This window comes from Megascapheus bottae, chromosome 4 (genome assembly GCF_031878675.1).
Source record: "Megascapheus bottae isolate mThoBot1 chromosome 4, mThoBot2.hap1, whole genome shotgun sequence".
Lineage (NCBI taxonomy): Eukaryota > Metazoa > Chordata > Mammalia > Rodentia > Geomyidae > Megascapheus > Megascapheus bottae.
The window spans coordinates 67,142,907-67,153,393 of NC_143512.1; the positions used below are offsets into that span (position 1 = coordinate 67,142,907).

General features: G+C 41.3%; 1 long non-coding RNA gene and 1 other non-coding gene across 2 annotated transcripts; one reads left to right on the plus strand and one right to left on the minus strand.

The window, feature by feature from the left end:
* Positions 1–329: 329 nt before the first annotated feature.
* On the plus strand, positions 330–4,205 carry LOC150064609 (uncharacterized). The gene is made up of 3 exons (XR_016535169.1): positions 330–439; positions 1,112–1,274; positions 4,061–4,205. It is a non-coding gene; the product is annotated as an uncharacterized LOC150064609 (long non-coding RNA).
* A 3,493-nt stretch (positions 4,206–7,698) lies between these two features.
* Positions 7,699–7,805, minus strand: LOC150064610 (U6 spliceosomal RNA). The gene has a single exon (XR_016535326.1). It is a non-coding gene; the product is annotated as a U6 spliceosomal RNA (small nuclear RNA).
* Between the last annotated feature and the right edge of the window lie 2,682 nt (positions 7,806–10,487).

The following is a 10,487-nucleotide window of genomic DNA, read 5'->3' on the forward strand; positions in this document are numbered from 1 at the left end:
GCTATGGAATATTTACTGGTTCTCACTGAACTAAGAACAATGAAATCTGGTAGGGACTTATCATAATGTGAACACTAAGGCGAGCATGTACTCAGGCAATCTAATTGGGTATTCACATCAACCTGGAGAGAAAGATAAATATTTTATCCCCTTATATAATAATTAAAAACTACAGCCAGATTATCAAAAGGAATTCTATTAAGATAGCCAGTTAAGTCTACTAAAAAGCTGTGTTCAAGTCTTAATCACCAGCATCTGTGACTGTGACCACTTTTGAAAATAGGGCCTTTGTAAATGTACTCACATTAAGATTTTGTTACAGAGACGCAGAAAAGGTCATGTGAGGACTGAAGCAGAAATTGAAATGATTGTCTACGAGTCGAGGAATACCAAGATTGTTGGCAGCCATCCAATGCTAGGAAGAATTCTCCTGCAAAAGGTTCGGGGGGGGGCATAGCCCTGCTAGCATCCTGACTATACTCCAGACTCCAGGACTGGAGTTTTAAGCCTCCTTGTTTATGTCCATTTCTTATATAAGTTTTAGGACACTAAAATATCAGTGTCCCATGCCCAGCAAGTGGCGAGGCTAGAGTTTGAATCCTGTAGCATAACCCGAAGACCATGTTAGCAAAGAGTGTTTTGTTGCCACCTGATTCCTGACCTATTCAAGATGGCACAAGACTTTATGAGCCAAGTAGAAATGATAACTGGTTGAATTCAAGCTAAGAAAAAGCGCCAAAATCCAACATTATCCATTCTCTTAAAGATGTGTTACATGCAAAACTGTATAAAAAATTGAAAAGGGGGGATGGTAATAAAAGGGAATGCTAAAGAGCTGGATCTATAACTGATCAGTGCTACTGACCAAAATACTAGGGCTAGGACAAATCTCTCTGCCTCCAGTTCTTGCTTCCATCAGAGGCCAGGCTAAAAATTCCAACTGAAAAACCCACCATAGACTGGCCACAAACAGCTTTTTTTTTCCATTTATCTTTCCATTTTTCTTCCTTTGTTGGATCAGAAATTTTTATTTTGGTTTCTCACATTTTAATATGTTACCACTGGCTTGGTGCTATCTACATTTAAATTTCTTGTATCTGTTCTTTTTCAGTCATCAGGAAATAAAGAAATTTCAATGCAATGCAGTTTTTCTTGCTTCTTCTGAACTGATAGCAGCTTACCCTTTTTAATGAAGAACCTAACTATTGTAGCCACAACAGGTGCAAAAGAGAACTGGGCTTTTTCGAAAACAGGAGCAATGAACCGTCCCCAAAGTAAGTATAGAACAGCCAGAGTCTTTTGAAACCATCAAGCGTGCAAACTAACCTCAATACTAAGTTAGTTTGTTTTCCAGGATGACCTTTTTTTAAGAATGTAAAGTAGGCAAAACGGCATCTGCTTCTACAGCTGTGATTGAACAGAATTAAGCATGGTTCCCCCAGTGACACAGCCTGTCCATGATGACAGGTGTGGGAAATCTTAGCTCAGAAAAACTAGACTATTTTCACTCTGAATTAACCTTCTAGGAGTGGAACTCAAAGAGTACTATCTATAAACAGTTCTGAAATTAAGAGATTAAAACAACAGAGGAGCTTTCAAAACACAGGTTCAACATCTCCTTTAACTGCATTAGCTGCTCTCACTGCTAAAATGGGGGCAGAAAAGATGCCTGCTCCAGAGCTTGTGGAGCCTGGAGCAGCTGTTTCCAGTTTTCTTGAATTCTGTCCCAGTTGTGGACCATATACTCACAAAATGACAAGAGCGTCCTTCTGTCATTGAAAGATGATGACAAAAATAGTTACCAGCAATATTACTGATGTTCTTCAGTTTTGTCTTTTTATTATTCTGATGTGGGAAAATGTGATTCCTCGAGCATAACCATGTCTATGGGGTGTGTATGTGTGTGTGTGTGTGTGTGTGTGTTTGTGTGTTTTATATGTGTGATATCCCAATTGTTGAATAAACAATTAAGGGATAACAAGTTTACAAATACTGAGTGCTATGAGCAAAGTACGGGGGCAGCCATTCTGAAACAAAGATGATTCATTTACAATGTAAAGTAACTACAAATGATGATGAGGTTTCTTTTCATGATGGTGAAAATGTTCCCAAATCTATGGCTGTGACTATACAACTTTGTGAATATACCAAAGTCACCAAATTGTATATTTATCAGGGGGACTTTTATGATATATAAATTGAATTTATTTTTGTAAAGATATTAAAGGCTGGCTAGTATCTGCCAAAGAGTTTTTACTAGGTTCTGGGAAATACACACACACACACAAACTTTTGAATCTCCCTGTGTCCCTCTCTGGCTACGTCTTTCATACACATCCTTGGTCTGTTCAATGTAGCCTCCCTAGATGAATATATGGACCTCCTTTTAAACCTGAGGAAATGGATCCAGAAAGTCCCTTGCTCAAAGTCACACATGTAAAATTAAGTGGAAAACTGTTAATAGGCAGTTTTTAGATTCAAATGTCACCAATTTTTTATAATTCCATCTATGAAGTCTGTCTGCCCACGTATCACTGAACACACCAGAATACTGCTGCATCCAGACATGCAGCAAATAAAACCGAGAAGGCTCATCATGATAACATAGACCAGAAAGAACTGCATAGAAACAAGGTGAACCGCTTTTGTGTGACTCTAAAAGAATTTGTGTTACATTTGTTACAATACCTAGCACCACTTATTCTAACTAACAGACTAGATCTGTTGAACTCAGGGCACTCACTCTTAATGCTGGTAATGACAGTCTTTCAAAGACCTTAAAATCCAGTGATAGAGTATGTACATATGTGTGCATGGTATGTGTACACGTATACGGGAATACTAGATTTTAAAAGGTAGAAATGGATTGGTCCTCCACAAGCCGAATCAATGATGGACCACAGGCTTAACATAACCATGAGCTCAGAAAACAGTGGTTTCACCAAGTAAGGGCTTCCCCACGCAAGAAGGCTGGAGCAGGAAGTCCAGGATAAGAAGGCTAAAAGGCTGCTATGCCTTTTGCAATGGTTTCCAAAAGCCCAAACACCTCTTCATCCCAAAAAAATTTACCTGCAGATGTTTCTCACACTATTCTTGCCTGAAAACCATCATAATTAATAGTCATAACAAACAGTCATAACTAATCTTTAAAAATTACAACTCAGAGAATTTTCATGACAATTTTCAAATAGGTGACAATTTTCAACGTGCTAAACCTTGCATAATAGATGCAGCAAAAAGTCCATACATACAAACTTATAAAATATGCACACATATGGATTTCATACAGCAACCTCATCAGAGGAGTTCTCTTTCTCTAGGTAGGGAAAAGAGTAGTAAAATAGATATTGGTGTTTCTCATGTGCATTGATACAGAATACTCATAACCAAGTCAGAGTGATTATTGCCATTTCTTTTGCATGTGACATCCATGACAGTCACAGTCATAATATCTCTTTACCCTGTCACTAGAAATGAAGCGTATAGTGTAGGGCCCAGGCCTGCCATGCTCACCCCCCTCCTCCACCTCTCCCCTCCTCTTCTGGATCTGCCTGCAGCTGCTGCACCCCAGCTCTCCACTCCAGTGCTATTCATTTTTCATTGCTTCTAGCTAGGCCTCTGAGGATCCATAAAGCCACTCCCCACACCTCCTGTACAGCTGGCTCAGAGATTAGCTCCGATAGAACAGAGATGAACCATTTATTCTCAAAACATGCCATTGTATTTTTGACTGTCTCCCTATGAACAGGTCTGTGGCTGTGGGGACAGGCTGCTGTTTTACAGATTCCCCACAAGACTGAGAAAAGCAAACCTCAGCAGAAGGAGAAATAGGAAGTAGCAATGAGGAAAGGGCTTTTTAAAATTTTGTTTTATTTTATTGGGATAATGTATAGAGGTGGCACAGTTACATTTATCAGGAACCTTGATACCCCTTCTCATGTTTACCCCTTTCCCTCCCCCCCCACACACAAAAGGCTTTTTAAGGGCAGGCTGCTGTACAGATTCCTGATACTGTTCAATAGGGCTGGCAGTGTGCATTGTGCATTGTGTTTCCTTCTAGGCATCTCACTGGTTTTTCCTGCAGTCTTGTCCCCATGAGACTGGGCCTGAGGACTGAGTCTCCCCCTCATCAGCTGTAAATATCATTCCGTACACAAAACTGTAGGGAGTATAAGGGCCATACATCTTGCAGCTTTGAGGTAACTGTATTTTGTATTCATTGGGGTTCTTCAAAAAAATAGATAAGATATAAGAGAGGAAAAGGAAAGGGGGAGGGGGAAGAAGGAAAGGGAGAAGAAGCAGAAGAGGGAGAGGAAGAGAAGGGGTGGGTGAGGAGGAGACTTTTATTTATTTATTTATTTTTTGCCAGTCCTGGGCTTGAGCTCAGGGCCTGACCACTGTCCTTGGACTTTCTCAAGGCTAGAGCTCTGCCACTTGAGCCTCAGCACCACTTCTGGCTTTTTTCTATGTATGTGGTACTGAGGAATCGAACCCTGGTCTTCATGCATGCTAGGCAAGCACTCTACCACTAGGCCAAACTCCCCGCCGGGAGGAGACTTTTAAGTAATTGGACAGTGTGGTTGTGAGTGGTGATTAAGTCTGAAATTTGTGGGACAGGCCATAGCAAGCTGGAGAGCCAAACAAATGCCTGTGTTTCTGCTCTGCTCTAGTCCAAAGCAACAGAAGGGTCTGTCTTCTATCTTGCCACTCGCATCTTGTTCAAGCCTATTAAAGGATAGATAAGGACCCCTGGCCAGCATCTCAGCCTAGCAAGTAGAAACTAGATGCTAAAGAGACCACATTGACTCAGAAGAGACTTGGTCAGGAAGCACAGCATCTCAGATGCCTGTGCCCCTCCGGAGCGCCTCCACTTCCTCGAGGTTCCATAAACTTCTCATGACCCTGGGAGTCTGGCCTAGCATGCACAACGACCTGGGTTCAATTCCTCGGTACCACAAACACTGAAAAAAGCCAGAAGTGATGCTGTGGCTCAAGTGGTAGAGCTCTAGCCTTCAGAAAAGTTCAAGGACAGTGCTCAGGCCCTGAGTTCAAGCCCCACAACTGGCAAAAAAAAAAAAAAAAAAAAAAAAGAAAAAGAAAAAAGAAAAAAAATCACCTGTCAAACCATTTAACCAATGTAGAGCACAGACCAGGGTTTAAAAGCATTAGTGTTCAACCACCTGGGGACAGGGCAACTGCACTGTATGAAGTTCTTCACACACGTCTTCGTTGTCATGGACTTCACCTCATCAAGTCTGAGACAAAAGCCCAAGCTGACACCAGCATCAGCAGCCAGCCAGCCAGTCACAGGCGCGTTGAGCTGCATAGCAGCTGCTGAGCTGCTACACTGGCAGACACTGGCTACTGCTAAGGGTCAATGTCAAGGGTACAACCGCAGCGGCCTTGCCCTGTTGCAGAACCAGAAAGGCTGTGACACAACCAGCAACAAGGAATCCATATCACTCTTTTTTTATTTTTTATTTTTTTGGGTCAGTCATGGGACTTGAACTTTGGCCTGGACGTTGTTCCTGAGCTCTACAGCTCAAGGCCACTGCCCTACCCCTACAACCACAGCTCCTTTTCCGGTTTTCTGCTGGTTCATTGGAGATAAGTCTCACAGACTTTCCTTCCTGGGCTTGCTTTGAACCACAATCCTCAGATCTCAGCCCCCGAGTAGCTAGGATGACAGGCGTGAGCCACCAGCTGCCGGCTCATATGACTCTTTTGAAACTACAGCTTCTCCTGGAGCCATTCATCTCCTTTCCCAGTGTGTATACAAACCCCACCTACGGGGCTCTTGCTGCTGTTGATTCCCTTTTCATAGTCAGATGAATTAGTCTCTCAGTGCACTAATGTCGGGAATATTCTGGAAGGGTCCTGTATTGGGCCAAATAGCCTAGAGTAGCAAGCACAGTGCAGTGGAAAGGCTGCTAGACTGAAAACAGGGTAATCTAGCACTATACTTGTCACAAATACAGATTAACTACTTTGTCCCAATTTCAGAGACCCCAGAGCTGTATGAACTGTTCCAGCCTGAAATTTCTCTAATTCCATTAGCTCATTGTACCTAGGTTCTAACTGCAGAAGGCCCTACCCAACCCCCAGACAAGCTGATCAACATTTTAGGAGACAGCATTTTGGACTGCCATCATCTATTCTTCTCTTCATTCATTCATTAATTCAATAAATTTGTGCCTGGCCTATGCAAGAAAATCACTCATGGTGTGACACAGAAGAGATGCAAAGAAATTAGACAGTATTCATGTCTCAAGGAACTTAAATCTAATCCCCTAGTTTGGGAAATGATTGATTCAGTTAGGATAAAATCGGGCTACAAGTAATACAATTCCATACCCATGGTAGTTCAAGCATTAAGTATTTATCTTTGATAGAAAGAAGTCTGGACATTTTGGAAAGCTATGAAGACAGTTTATTTTTCCAATGTCAGCTTTTCCAGACAGAGAGGGATTAATAGTTGGAGCACAGAGTATTTTCAGGGCAGTGAAACTGTTCCACAGGACTCTAGAATAGAGAACACGTGTCTTTATACCTTAACCCAAATCCATGCAATGACCACACCACGAGTGACCCCAGCACAACCCATAGACTTCCTTTGGGTGGCTGTGATTGGTCAGGGCCATTGGTTGGCTGTAGTGAATGTACCAGCCTGAAGGGGGAGGCTGATCACGTCCAGAGGCAGGAATTACAGTCTCGAGCCCTTCCCTCTGGTCTTGAATTTAAAAGACCTTGAAATTAAGTTTGGGGGTTTGGTTGTTGTTGTTGTTGTTCATTTGTTTGTTTGTTTGTTTGTTTGTTTTTGGTCAGCCATGGGGTTTCAACTCTGGGCCTGGGTGCTGTCCCTAAGCTCTTCCACTCAAGGCTAGTGCTCTACCACTTTGAGCCACCGTGCCACTCCCAAAGGGTTTTTAATTTATTTGAGGATTTTGTTTCATTTTAAAGCCTGAAAATTGATTGTTCCAGGACTAGTTCAAGATCCAGCAATCTCATCAAGGCTAAGTCTGGCTTTTGGGTGTGCTTGAACTTAAGGCCTGGTCATTGTTTATAAAATAAAAATAGAGCCACAGTTCCATTTATGACTTTTTTTTTTTAAATTGGAGATAAGAGTCTCCTAGACTTCCCTGCCCAAGGCAGGATTCAGACTGTGGTCCTCAGATCTCAGCTTCCTGAGCCCCAAGTTTCCCCTCTAACAGCCTTCCAATTTCTTCTCCTCTCGCTTGTCTCCTAGTGGTTGTAGAATGGCTGCCACAGCACCATGCATCACTATCTTCACACGGGTGCCTAATGAAGGAGAGTAGAAACATAGGAAGAAAAGCTTTTTACTTGAGGGGAGCTAGGGAAAATAGTCAGGAGAAAAGGAGTTTCTGCCAGATGTACAGCAGACTCCCACTCTTATCTCTGGCATTGAAGTCATACTCCCTGCTGGCAGGAAAGGGGGTTCCCACTGTAATTCAACTCTGCCTTTGCAAAAGCTGATCAAAGAAGGAAGAAAATGGCTCACAAGGTGAAGGGAAACAAAGGGTTTTTTTTAGATATTCATATATTCACAGGAAGAACATACATTTTTCTATAAATAGTCAAAAGAAAGCTCAGCTATTTATAGATACATAGGGAAGACGTCCACATTTATATACATTTTCACAATATAAAATGAAAAGACAACTGGAGAATCTTTTTTTTTTAAATATGGAATGCTTCACGAATTTGCGTATCATCCTTGCGCAGAGGCCATGCTAATCTTCTCTGTATCGTTCCAATTTTAGTATATGTGCTGCCGAAGCGAGCACAACTGGAGAATCTTATTTAGGAAGAAAAGGTAACACTTTTACCCTTCGCAGTTGTTAATTAAGACAAAAAACAAATTAACAGTAATAATGAACTAAAATAGTAAAAAACTAAAATATAGAATTACAACATACATTGTATGATATAATAGTAATTAAAATATGCTATAACAGGGGCCGGGAGTTTGGCCTAGTGGTAGAGTGCTTGCCTAGCATGCATGAAGAGCCAGGTTCAATTCCTCGGTAGCACATACGTAGCAAAAAGCCAGAAGTGGTGATGTGGCTCAAGTGGGAGAGCTCTAGCCCTGAGAAAATCCAGGGACGGTGCTCAGGCCCTGAGCCCAAACCCAGGACTGGCAAAAAAAAAAAAAAATGCTGTAACAATAAATTGTACATGAAATTGTAAATAACCTATAAAGTAATTTTATAACTTATTTATAGCTATAAATTTAGTTTATAGTTATATATAAACGTATAGTTTATTTATACTTCTAAATAAATTTATAGTTTATTCAGCTTAGTTATAAATAAATTTATCATTCAATTTTCATAGTTATAAATAAATTATAAGCAATATAAAATTTTCATAATATAATATTTAAAAAAATTAACCTGTTCGGTATATACCTCACAAAAGAAACCTCAATGCAAAGCATCTCAAAGCAGTGGCTCAGAACTGTAACTTCCATGACTTCTCTAGCAAAGAACAGTGAATTTGTGGGGAGAATGAGAGCACAAGAAAGAGGTTTCAGACTTCTAAGAGTGAAAATTGTGGGAAGGCAAACATGTGGAAAGAACGGATGGAGTGAGGTCTGTCTGAGATTGCTCTGAGCTGATAGGCTTCTAGTGCTGAATCCTGAGAAGAATTTGTGTCCTGTCTTTAGGCAGAAAGGGGGAGAACAGAGATTTTTATTTATTTATTTATTTATTTTACTTTACTGCTTCTTAATGGCCTTTGGTGCAATTTTTATTTTTGTGTCAAGAAGGCATGTTCTGAAGTGACATATTCTGGCTTCCTTCACTTTGCCTGAGCACTTTATTGAGCAAGAAGCAAACTCTTCCTCAACAAGGAGACTTCCAAGACCAAATGTGGTGGGAAGAATCCTCTAATGAAAATGACAACAGGTATACAACACGGAAAAATCAAAGTTGATACTATAATTTTCATTAGTTATTGCACACTATTTTTTTTTTCTTTTAAGGGGACTATCAAGTAGACACTGCCAGAACTGCATGGGATAAGAAGACTCCCAGTGGCAGAATTCCTTGCTTGCTTGTTGTTGGGGGACAAATCCCTACCCCTTTCTGGTTCTCTCTCACACACACATCCATACACACACACTTTTTTTTTAAACTTTTCATTGCATATAATAAAAGACAATTTTACATTTAATATTTTCATGTCAGTGGTCCACACCTAAATGAAACTGAAAAACAAAACCTCTGGAAATGGGGGGGGGGGGCTTCCTGTATAAAATAAGACAAAACCAGAACTAACAAGAATAGGACTTGCCAGCATTTTGCAAGTACTCTCCCCACCACCCCACTCTTGCCCTTCTATCCACCTCTGTGACATTGGCTAGAACAGAAACTGGTGGCCTGAAGGTCATTTTCCCCTCCTCCCTAAATATTAGCAGTAGAGAAGATGGAAAGATCTAGGTGAATTCCCCATCACTTCCACTTATAAACAAATCCTGCTCTAAAAAAGCAGTGGGTAAAAATGGTGCAGATGACTTCTGTCTCATCAGTTGCTCCGCAGCCTTGGACCTTACCCAGGAGGCTAGGCCAGCTGCATCGGCCCTGCAGTCTCCGACTAATCTCATGCTCTCCATAGTAGGGAAAGCAGTTCTTCACAAAGAGACACGGCGAAGCTTTCAACTCTGACCTGGACACTTTTGGAAAAGGCTAGTGTCTCACTTTCCTTCTTGAGAAGGGGTGGAGGAGGAAAAAGGGAGGCTAATAATCATACCCACCTTATGACTGTGAGAAGAACTGAATGAGAGAAAATACAATAAACACATTGCACAGTACGTGACTGACTTAATCAATGTAGAATTCAAATTAACTTTCCTAAACAGACTGTAAGACGACAGTGAAGATCGTGTCTAAGATCTTGTTGACATTCACCTTTGCTGGCAGTTTTCCCCTCCCTATCTACCTAGCACAATGTGGTATTTGATGTGAATGAACAATAAATGAGTGCTCTGCAACATTCATTAAGACAGCTGCTCTCCAACAAACAAAAACAAACAGCAGCCAGGAGCTAATGAACCCTTGTACACTGGTGAGAGGAAGGTAAGAGTGTAGCTACTGGGCCAGGAGTTTGGCCTAGTGGTTGAAGTGCTTGCCTAGCATGCACAGACCCGGGTTCGATTCCTCAGTACCACATACATAGAAAAAAGCCGGAAATGGGGCTGAGGCTCAAGTGGTAGAGCTCTAGCCTTGAGAAATTCCAAGGGCAGTGCTCAGGCCCTGAGCTCAAGCCCAGGCAGGAATGGCAAAAAAAAAAAAAAAAAAAAAAAAATAGAAAGATGGTGGCCCATCAACACGAATAAATAAATAAACTGCCATGTCTGGTGACTCATGCCTGTCATCCTGGCTATTCAAGAGACTGAGATATGAAAGCCCAGGTCCTCCAAAAAATAGCCTGTCTCCAATTCACCAGCAAAAAGCTGGAAGTAGAAA